The following is a 10,157-nucleotide window of genomic DNA, read 5'->3' as shown; positions in this document are numbered from 1 at the left end:
AGAGAAACCCTGTCTCGAAAAACCAAAAAAAAAAAAAAAAGAGAACACAAATGCCAACCAAAACTACTATATCCAGCAAAACTCTCAATCACCTTAGATGGAGAAACTAAGATATTTCATGACAAAACCAAGTTTACCCAATATCTATCCACAAACCCGGCCCTAAAAAGGATAATAGGAGGACAACACCAATACAAGGAGGGAAACTTCACCCTGGAAAAAGCAAGATAGTAGCCTTTCATCAAACCCAAAAGAAGTTAAGCATTCAAATTTATAAAATAACGTCAAAAATGATAGGAAGTAACAATCACTATTCCTTAATATCTCTTAACATCAATGGACTTAATGCCCCAATAAAAAGACACAGACTAACTGAATGGATACGTAAACAGGACCCTACATTTTGCTGCTTACAGGAAACACACCTCAGGGTCAAAGACAAACACTCCCTTAGAGTAAAAGGCTGGAAGACAATTTTACAAGCAAATGGTCTCAGGAAACAAGCTGGAGTAGCCATTTTAATATCAGATAAAATTGACTTTCAACCCAAAGTCATCAAAAGAGACCCTGAGGGACACTTCTTGCTGGTCAAAGGAAAAATACAAAAAGAAGAACTGTCAATCCTGAACATCTATGCCCCAAATGCAAGGGCACCCTCTTTCGTAAAAGAAACTTTATTAAAACTAAAAGCACACATTGCACCTAACACAATAATTGTGGGTGACTTCAACACTGCACTTTCCTCAATGGACCGATCAGGAAAACAGAAACTAAACAGGGACACAATGAAACTAATTGAAGCTTTGGACCAATTAGATTTAACAGATATATATAGAACATTCTATCCTAAAACAAAAGAATATACCTTTTTCTCAGCACCTCATGGTACCTTCTCCAAAATCAACCATATAATTGGTCACAAGACAGACCTCAACAAATATAAGAAGATAGAACTAATTCCATGCCTCCTATCTGATCACTATGGAGTAAAAGTGGTCTTCAATAGCAACAGAAACAAGAGAAAACCCACATACACGTGGAAACTGAACAATACTCTACTCAATGATACCTTGGTCAAGGAAGAAATAAAGAAAGAAATTAAAGACTTTTTAGAACACAATGAAAATGAAAAGGCAACATACCCAAATCTATGGGACACAATGAAAGCAGTGCTAAGAGGACAACTCATAGCCCTGAGTGCCTCCAAAAAGAAAATGGAGAGAGCATACATTACCAGCTTAATGACACACCTGAAAGCCCTAGAACAAAAAGAAGCTATTTCACCCAGGAGGAGTAGAAGGCAGGAAATCATCAAACTCAGGGCCGAAATCAATCAAGTAGAAACAAAGAGAACCATACAAAAAATCAACAAAACCAGGAGCTGGTTCTTTGAGAAAATCAACAAGATAGATAAACCCTTAGCCAGACTGACCAAAGGGCACAGAGAAAGTATCCAAATTAACAAACTTAGAAATGAAAAGGGAGATATAACAACGGAAACTGAGGAAATCCAAAAAATCATCAGATCCTACTACAAGAGCCTGTACTCAACACAACTGGAGAATCTGGAGGAAATGGACAATTTCCTTGACAGATACCAAATACCAAAATTAAATTAGGACCAACTAGACCATCTAAACAGTCCCATAATGCCTAAAGAAATAGAAGGAGTCATAGAAAGTCTTCCAACCAAAAAAAGCACAGGACCAGATGGCTTCAGTGCAGAATTCTACCAGACCTTCAAAGAAGAGTTAACACCAATACTCTTCAAACTATTCCACAAAATAGAAACAGAAGGAACACTACCCAATTCCTTCTACGAAGCCACAATTACGCTGATACCAAAACCACACAAAGATCCAACAAAAAAAGAGAACTTCAGACCAATTTCCCTTATGAACATCGATGCAAAAATACTCAATAAAATTCTTGCCAGCCGAATCCAAGAACACATCAAAATGAACATCCACTATGATCAAGTAGGCTTTATCCCGGGAATGCAGGGTTGGTTCAATATACGGAAATCCATCAATACAATCCACTACATAAACAAACTCAAAGAACAAAACCACATGGTCATTTCATTGGATGCTGAAAAAGCATTTGACAAAATTCAGCATCCCTTCATGCTTAAAGTCTTGGAGAGAACAAGAATTCAAGGCCCATACCTAAACATAGTAAAAGCAATATACAGCAAACCGGTAGCCAGCATCAAACTAAATGGAGAGAAACTTGAAGCAATCCCACTGAAATCAGGGACCAGACAAGGCTGCCCCCTTTCTCCTTATCTTTTCAATATTGTACTTGAGGTACTAGCTCGGGCAATTCGACAACATAAGGAGGTCAAAGGGATACAAATTGGAAAGGAAGAAGTCAAACTATCATTATTTGCAGACGACATGATCGTCTACCTAAGTGACCCAAAGAACTCCACTAGAGAGCTCCTACAGCTGATAAACAACTTCAGCAAAGTGGCAGGTTATAAAATCAACTCAAGCAAATCAGTGGCCTTCCTATACTCAAAGGATAAGCAGGCTGAGAAAGAAATTAGGGAAATGACCCCCTTCACAATAGCCACAAACAGTATAAAGTATCTTGGGGTGACTCTTACCAAACATGTGAAAGATCTGTATGACAAGAACTTCAAGACTCTGTAGAAGGAAATGGAAGAAGACCTCAAAAAATGGGAAAACCTCCCATGCTCATGGATCGGTAGAATCAATATAGTTAAAAGGGCCATTTTGCCAAAAGTAATCTACAGATTCAATGCAATACCCATCAAAATCCCAACTCAGTTCTTCACAGAGTTAGAAAGAGCAATTATCAAATTCATCTGGAACAACAAAAAACCCAGGATAGCTAAAACTATTCTCAGCAACAAAAGAAAATCTGGGGGAATCAGTATCCCTGACCTCAAGCAATACTACAGAGCAATAGTGTTAAAAAACTGCATGGTATTGGTACAGTGACAGGCAGGAGGATCAATGGAACAGGATTGAAGATCCTGAAATGAACCCACACACCTATGGCCACTTGATCCTCGACAAAGAGGCTGAAAACATCCAATGGAAAAAAGATAGCCTTTTCAACAAATGGTGCTGGTTCAACTGGAGGTCAGCATGCAGAAGAATGTGAATTGATCCATCCTTGTCTCCTTGTACTAAGCTCAAATCCAAAAGGATCAAGGACCTCCACATAAAGCCAGACACTCTGAAGTTAATAGAAAAGAAACTGGGGAAGACCCTTGAGGACATCGGTACAGGGAGAAAGTTTCTGAACAGAACACCAATAGCGTTTGCTCTAAGAGCAAGAATTGACAAATGGGACCTCATAACATTACAGTTTCTGTAAGGCAAAGGACACCATCAAGAGGACAAATCGGCAACCAACAAATTGGGAAAAGATCTTCACCAATCCTACATCAGATAGAGGGCTAATATCCGATATATATAAAGAACTCAAGAAGTTAGACTCCAGAAAACCAAACAACCCTATTAAAAAATGGGGTACAGAGTTAAACAAAGAATTCTCACCTAAAGAACATCGGATGACGGAGAAGCATCTTAAAAAATGCTCAACTTCATCGGTCATTAGGGAAATGCAAATCAAAACAACCCTGAGATTTCACCTTACACCAGTCAGAATGGCTAAGATTAAAAATTCAGGAGATAGCAGGTGTTGGAGAGGGTGCAGAGAAAGAGGAACACTCCTCCACTGCTGGTGGGGTTGCAAATTGGTACAACCACTCTGGAAAGCAGTCTGGCGGTTCCTCCGAAAACTGGGCACCTCACTTCCAGAAGATCCTGCTATACCACTCCTGGGCATATACCCAGAGGATTCCTCACCATGTAATAAGGATACATGCTCTACTATGTTCATAGCAGCCCTGTTTATAATTGCCAGATGCTGGAAAGCACCCAGGTATCCCTCAACAGAAGAGTGGATGCAAAAAATGTGGTATATCTACACAATGGAGTACTATTCAGCCATTAGAAACAATGAATTCATGAAATTCTTAGGCAAATGGATGGACCTAGAGAACATCATACTACGTGAGGTAACCCAGACTCAAAAGGTGAATCATGGTATGCACTCACTAATAAGTGGATATTAACCTAGAAACCTGGATTACCCAAAACATAATCTACACATCAAATGAGGTACAAGAAGAAAGGAAGAGTGGCCCCTTGTTCTGGAAAGTCTCAATGAAGCAGTATTCAGCAAAACCAGAATAGGGAAGTGGGAAGGGGTGGGTGGGAGGACAGGGGGAGAGAAGGGGGCTTATGGGACTTTTTGGGAGTGGGGGGGCTAGGAAAGGGGAAATCATTTAAAATGTAAATAAAAAAATATACCGAATAAAAAAATTAAAAAAAAAGAGAAAAAGAAAGGGAAGAGAAGAGGGAAGAGACCCTGGGATTGGGATGTAAAGTAAATAAATTAATATATGGGCAAAAAAAATTAGGACACAAGTTGTTTGAGTATATAATGGGAAGTGTTGAACTTGGATCAAATGTAGAGATAACTGAAAGTACCATATGAAAGTCTCAAAGAATTAATATATTTTAAAAAACTATTAAGCATGGTATGACTCACCTATCATCTCAATATAGGGAAGGTGGGGAAACAGTATCCTTTGGGCTAGCAGACAAACCAATCTAGCCAATCAGCAACCTCCAATTTCAATCAGAGACCTTCTATGTGGGATATGTTCTTCTAGTTGGACTACCTTATCTGGCTTCAGTGGGAGAGGAAGAGCCTATCCTAACAAAGACTTGAAGTACCACGGTAGGGCTATACTCAGGGAACCCACACACTCAAAGCAGAAAGGGTTGGGAGATGGGGAAAGCTTTGTGGGAGGTAATGACCTGGAGGTAGTCAGTGAGTAGGATATAAAGTGAATAATTAAAAAAAATAAAAAAGGTGGGAAAATAGCTGAGGATGCTCACACACATATATGTATGTCATGTGCACCTACTTACACTCATATGTAAATTTATGCACACGCATGCATACACACACACACACACACAGACAAGCACACACACATACTCCCAAAAATGTCATCGATTTCAGAAGCAAAAGATCTTGCTTATCACTCTTTACATTCAGTTTGGTTCATTATGAATTCTGAATCACATTTTCCTCAAGGGGACCAGAAAAGTAAAAATCTTTGTAAGTCACAAAGGTCCTACTGGTTATTTTGTCATTAACAGCATACATTCTCCAAGGATTTATCTTTATGTCTGCTGAAACAAGTAGTTCCATCTCCAGAAGGGCTCCAAGAAATAAAACAATTATATTTCATTCTCTCTAATTTGAGCTGGGTATGGGAACATTGCTTCTTGGGTCCTCTTGGAAGTTTAAAAACTTATAGCTCATGCCAGTTTTTTAGCCGTTTTGACCATAAATATATTGATATATCTATCTTGCTTGAGTATTAGTTTATAACTCTTTTGTGTGCAGAAGTGTAATGTGTACATCCTTAGAGATTCCATCTGTTTTAACAATCTCTATGTCATCTTGAAATAAATAGAAGAATTTTGCCATTATTTTACTTTTTGGTGGAGGTATCTATTCTCATCCCCTAAGAGATCACGTATAGAATCAGTTATAGAGATGTATGTTGACTAACACTTGAAGTATTTGTAAGTTTCAGTGTATATCCACAGTATGTTATTAACTGTGATTTCTATATTTAGTATAGTATGCCAGTAACCTCAGTTGGAAATTTGTCTTGAACTATCTAAGTTTTGAGATGATACCATAAAAAGAAATGTACATATAACAATTTTATTGAAAGTGAGTCATACTTATTTCCTGAGAAAAGAGTAGAAAATATTGCATTTTGTTTACCTTTATTTCTCAGTACATGTTGGTGGGTTTTCATCCAAATTTATATCACATACCTTCATTTTATTTGTTTTTGTTTATTTTTTGCTGACACAATCCAACCTTAAGCAGGTAAGTTATGTCTAAATTATTGAAGCAACTAGAAGATCTTAAGTACAACACTGCTCTGCAATTTGCTCCTCACATCAGCAGAGAGCAAGTTATTTAGAAATTTGGTTATTTCTTTTGTTGAATATTTTTTATGCACCAATACTTTCTACTACCCTGAGACTAGAACTAGAAATGTTGTAAACTGGAAAGGCTTTCATAACCTAGCTTCTCAAGAGTCCTTCAACCTTATACATTTCCAGGCTGAACCTGGGCTCAAACTGCCTGTTCTTCACGTGCTCTAATCCCACTGTCACCAGACACTAGTAATTCTCATGACCTTACATCCTAATTACCTAATCTAGGTTTCCATCTGAACTCACAAAACAGTACTTCCTAGTTTTTCCAAAAGCTATAGAGTTGATGTGCCTTGATGAGACAATCACTACCTTGTTAGTACTGCCAAACATTGCTGAGCTGGGGTAAAAATGAACAGACAGACTGATTTCAAAATGAGGGAGGAGTTACATAAGAGCCATGGGTACTTCTTTTTCATGTTTCTATTTCATTCATTTCCAGAAGAAAGAGAAAGGAGAAGGAGAAAATGAACTATATCAGAAGGAGTAATCATAGTATCACATCTGAATTCATCCTCCTGGGGCTCCCCATTCGAGCAGAGGACAAAGGCATATACACTGCCCTGATCCTGGCCATGTACCTGACAACTGTGCTGGGGAACCTGCTTATCATCCTGCTCATCAGGCTGGACTCTCACCTCCACACCCCCATGTACTTCTTCCTCAGTCCCTTGGCCTTCGCAGACATCGCTTTCTCATCAGTCACAGTTCCAAAGATGCTCATGAAATGTTGACGAACAGTCAATCCATCTCATATACTAGGGGTATTTCCCAGGAGTATTATTTTCTATTTTTTGCAGATTTTAGCAGCTTTCTTTTGACCTCCATGGCCTATGACAGGTATGTGGCCATCTGCCACCCTCTGCACTACACAACCATCATGTTGTGTGCATGATGACTGTGTCCTACTGTTAACTGTATCCTGGGTCTTGTCCTTTTCCAGTTCCAGTTTACATACCCTTCTTCTTGCCCATATCTCTTTTTGTGGTAGCAATACTCTGCTCCACTTCTTCTGTGACCTCTCTGCTCTGCCTAAGCTCTCTATCTCAGACACCACCATAATCAAACTGGTTATCTTCACTGTAGGAGTGATAATTATCACTGTGCCATTGATATGTATCTGGTATCTTATGGCTACATTGGAACCACCATCCTAAGAACTCCCTCCACCAAGGGATTCTACAAAGCCTTGTCCACATGTGGCTCTCACCTCTCTGTGGTTTCCCTGTACTATGGAGCCATCATTGGGCTATATTCTTTTCCTTCACCTAATAACAGTAATAACAAGGATGTAATTGTGGCTGTGATGTACACTGTGGTCACACCCATGCTGAATCCCTTCATCTAGTCTAAGGAAATAGAGATATAAAAGGAGCACTGAGAAATATGCTCAGCATGAGAGCAAGTTCTTTATATATATTGTAAGTAGGGCAAATTTGGAGTTGAAGGTTTTGTGGCAGGATTGATGTTCCCTCCCTCAATTGGAAGTCCTGCCTGATGACAGGAGGTGGTTGTTCAGGCTCCATATTCTCAGCTTCTACTGGTCTCATCATGGGTCAAGTCCATATTATCCAAGGAGCCTCAGCGATGTGCTCCCACTGCTTTCCCTTCTATCTCCCACCCAACCCCCATCACTCCCACTCCTCTTCTCCTTCATATCTCCTCTCCCCAACAGTTTCCACCCTCCATCCACTTCCAATGTCTATTTTATTTCCCCTTCTGGGTGAGATTCATACATTCTCTCATGGGCACTCCTTGTTACTTAGCTTCTTTGTGTCTGTGGATTGTAGCACGGTTATCCCATACTTTATGGTTAATATCTACTGATAAGTGAGTACATATCATTCATGTCTTTCTGGGTTAGAGTTACTTCGTTTAGGACGATATTTTCTAGTTCTGTCTATTTGCCCACAAATTTTATGTTGTCCTTGTTTTTAATAGCTAAGTAGTATTCCATTGTGTAAATGTGCCTCATTTTCTTGTCTACTCTTCAGTTGAAGAACCTCTAGGTTATTTCCAGGTTCTAACTATTACAAGAAATCTACTGTGAACAAAATGGAGCAATAGTTCTAGTGGTGGAATGGGGAACCTTTTGGGTATATGCCCAGTAGTGGTATAGCTGGGTCTTATGATAGAACTATTCCCAATTATCTCAGAAACTGCCAAATATATTTCCAAAGAGATTGTATACATCTGCACACCCACCAGCAGAGGAGTGTCCTCCTTCCTCCACATCTTTTCTAGCATGTGTTTTCATTTGAGTTGTTGAACTTAGAAATTCTGAGTGGCTAGAGATAGAATCTCAGAGTCATTTTGATTTGCATTTCTCTGATAACTAAGGACATTGAACACTTTTCAAAGTCTTTCTTGGCCATTAGTAATTACTTCCTGAGAATTCTGTGTTTAGCTCTGTACCCAATTTTTAAATTGGAATTTCATTTTCATAAGAAAATCACACATTTTATTTAGATTTTCCAATTTTTTGGATTATAGGCTTTTGAAATAAGACCAAAAAATTCTTCAGATTTCCTCAAAATGTCTCTTGTTGTGTCCTCTTTTTCATTTATGATCTCAATAATTTAAATACTGTTGCTCTCCCTTTTAGTTAATTTGACTAACTATATCCTTATTGATTTTCTCAAAGAACCACCACTTGGTTTCATTTATTCTTTGTATTGTTCTCTTCATTTCTCATTTATTGATTTCAGCCTTGAGTATGATTAATTCTTCAGTTCTACTCCACTTGAGTGTGTTTTCTTCTTTATTTACTCTAGAGATTTTTGGTGTGCTTTTAAAATTCCTAGTATGTGATCTCTCCAATTTCATTATAAATTCAGGTTGTGCTGTGAACTGTCTTCTTAGTACTTCTTTCCCTGTGTCTGTCCCATAAGTCTGCATATATTATTCTACCTTCATTATTATTGATTTCTAGGAAGATTTTAATTTCATTGTTTCTTCCTTGACCCTGTGGTCATTGAGTAATGACCTAATTGTAGGCTTTCTGTTGTTTTTGTTGTTATTAAAGTGTCCTTCCCCTGTCTCTTTTGATCAATTTTGGTTGGAAGTCTATCTTAGTAGATATTAGAATGGTTACTTCAACTTGCTTATTTGGTCCAGTTGTTTAGAAAATGATGCTGTAGCCCTTCTCCAAAGTAATATCTATCTTTGTTGTTGGGGTGTGTTTCTTGTAGGCAGCTGAATGACAGAACTTATTTTCACATCCATTAAATAAAAAGCCTGTGTCTTTTTATTGGATAATTGAGTCTACTGATTTGAAAGGATACTAATGATCAGCACTTGCTAATTCTTGTTATTTTAGTATTAGTGGTGGGAGATACAGGAAGATAGAGGAGGAGGAAGAGAGAGAGAGCACACAAGAGAGAGAAAGAGAGTCAACACCATTGGGTTGGAGTTTTCTTTCTAGTATCTTGTATAGGGCTGGATTTGTGGATAGATATTGTTTAAATTCATGTTTGTCTTGAAATGTTTTGTTTTTCCACCTACAGTGATTGAAAGTCTTACAGAGTATAGTCCTCTTGGCTGACATCTGGTCTATTGGGATCTCCAAAATATCCGCACAGTTTCTGCTGGCTGTTAACAGTCTCTGTTGAAAAATCAGGTGTAATTCTGATAAGTCTACCTTCTTATGTTACTTATCCTTTTCCAGTACAGCTTTTAAACTTTTTTCTTTGATATGCATATTTAGTGTGTGTGACAGAAGAATTGTTTTCTATTTCAATGTATTTTGTGTTCTGTAAACTTTTTTTGTATGTTTATAGGCATCTCTTTCTTTAGGTTGTGGGTTGTGGAAATTTTCCTCTATGATTTTGTTGAAAATATTTTCTGGGCCATGGAGCTGTGGGGTCTTCCTATTATATACCTATTATTCTTAGGTTTGGTCTTTTCATGGTGTCCCAGATTTCTTGGATATTTTGTATCAGAAAGTTTTTAGATTTAACATTTCCTTTCCCTGATGTATTGATTTCTGCAATCATATATTCTATGCCTGAGATTCATTCTTCCATCTATTATTCTGTTGTTGATGCTTGAGTCTGTAGTTCTTGTTCTCTTCTAGGTTTTGCA

At 38.1% G+C, this 10,157-nt stretch overlaps 1 pseudogene; it reads left to right on the top strand.

The window, feature by feature from the left end:
- Window positions 1-6,541: 6,541 nt before the first annotated feature.
- LOC127684047 (olfactory receptor 50-like) lies at window positions 6,542-7,422 on the top strand (annotated as a pseudogene).
- Window positions 7,423-10,157: the final 2,735 nt, after the last annotated feature.

This window comes from Apodemus sylvaticus, chromosome 5, assembly GCF_947179515.1.
Source record: "Apodemus sylvaticus chromosome 5, mApoSyl1.1, whole genome shotgun sequence".
Lineage (NCBI taxonomy): Eukaryota > Metazoa > Chordata > Mammalia > Rodentia > Muridae > Apodemus > Apodemus sylvaticus.
Note: the sequence above shows the minus strand (reverse complement) of the source record. Positions and strands in the feature narration are given on the sequence as shown.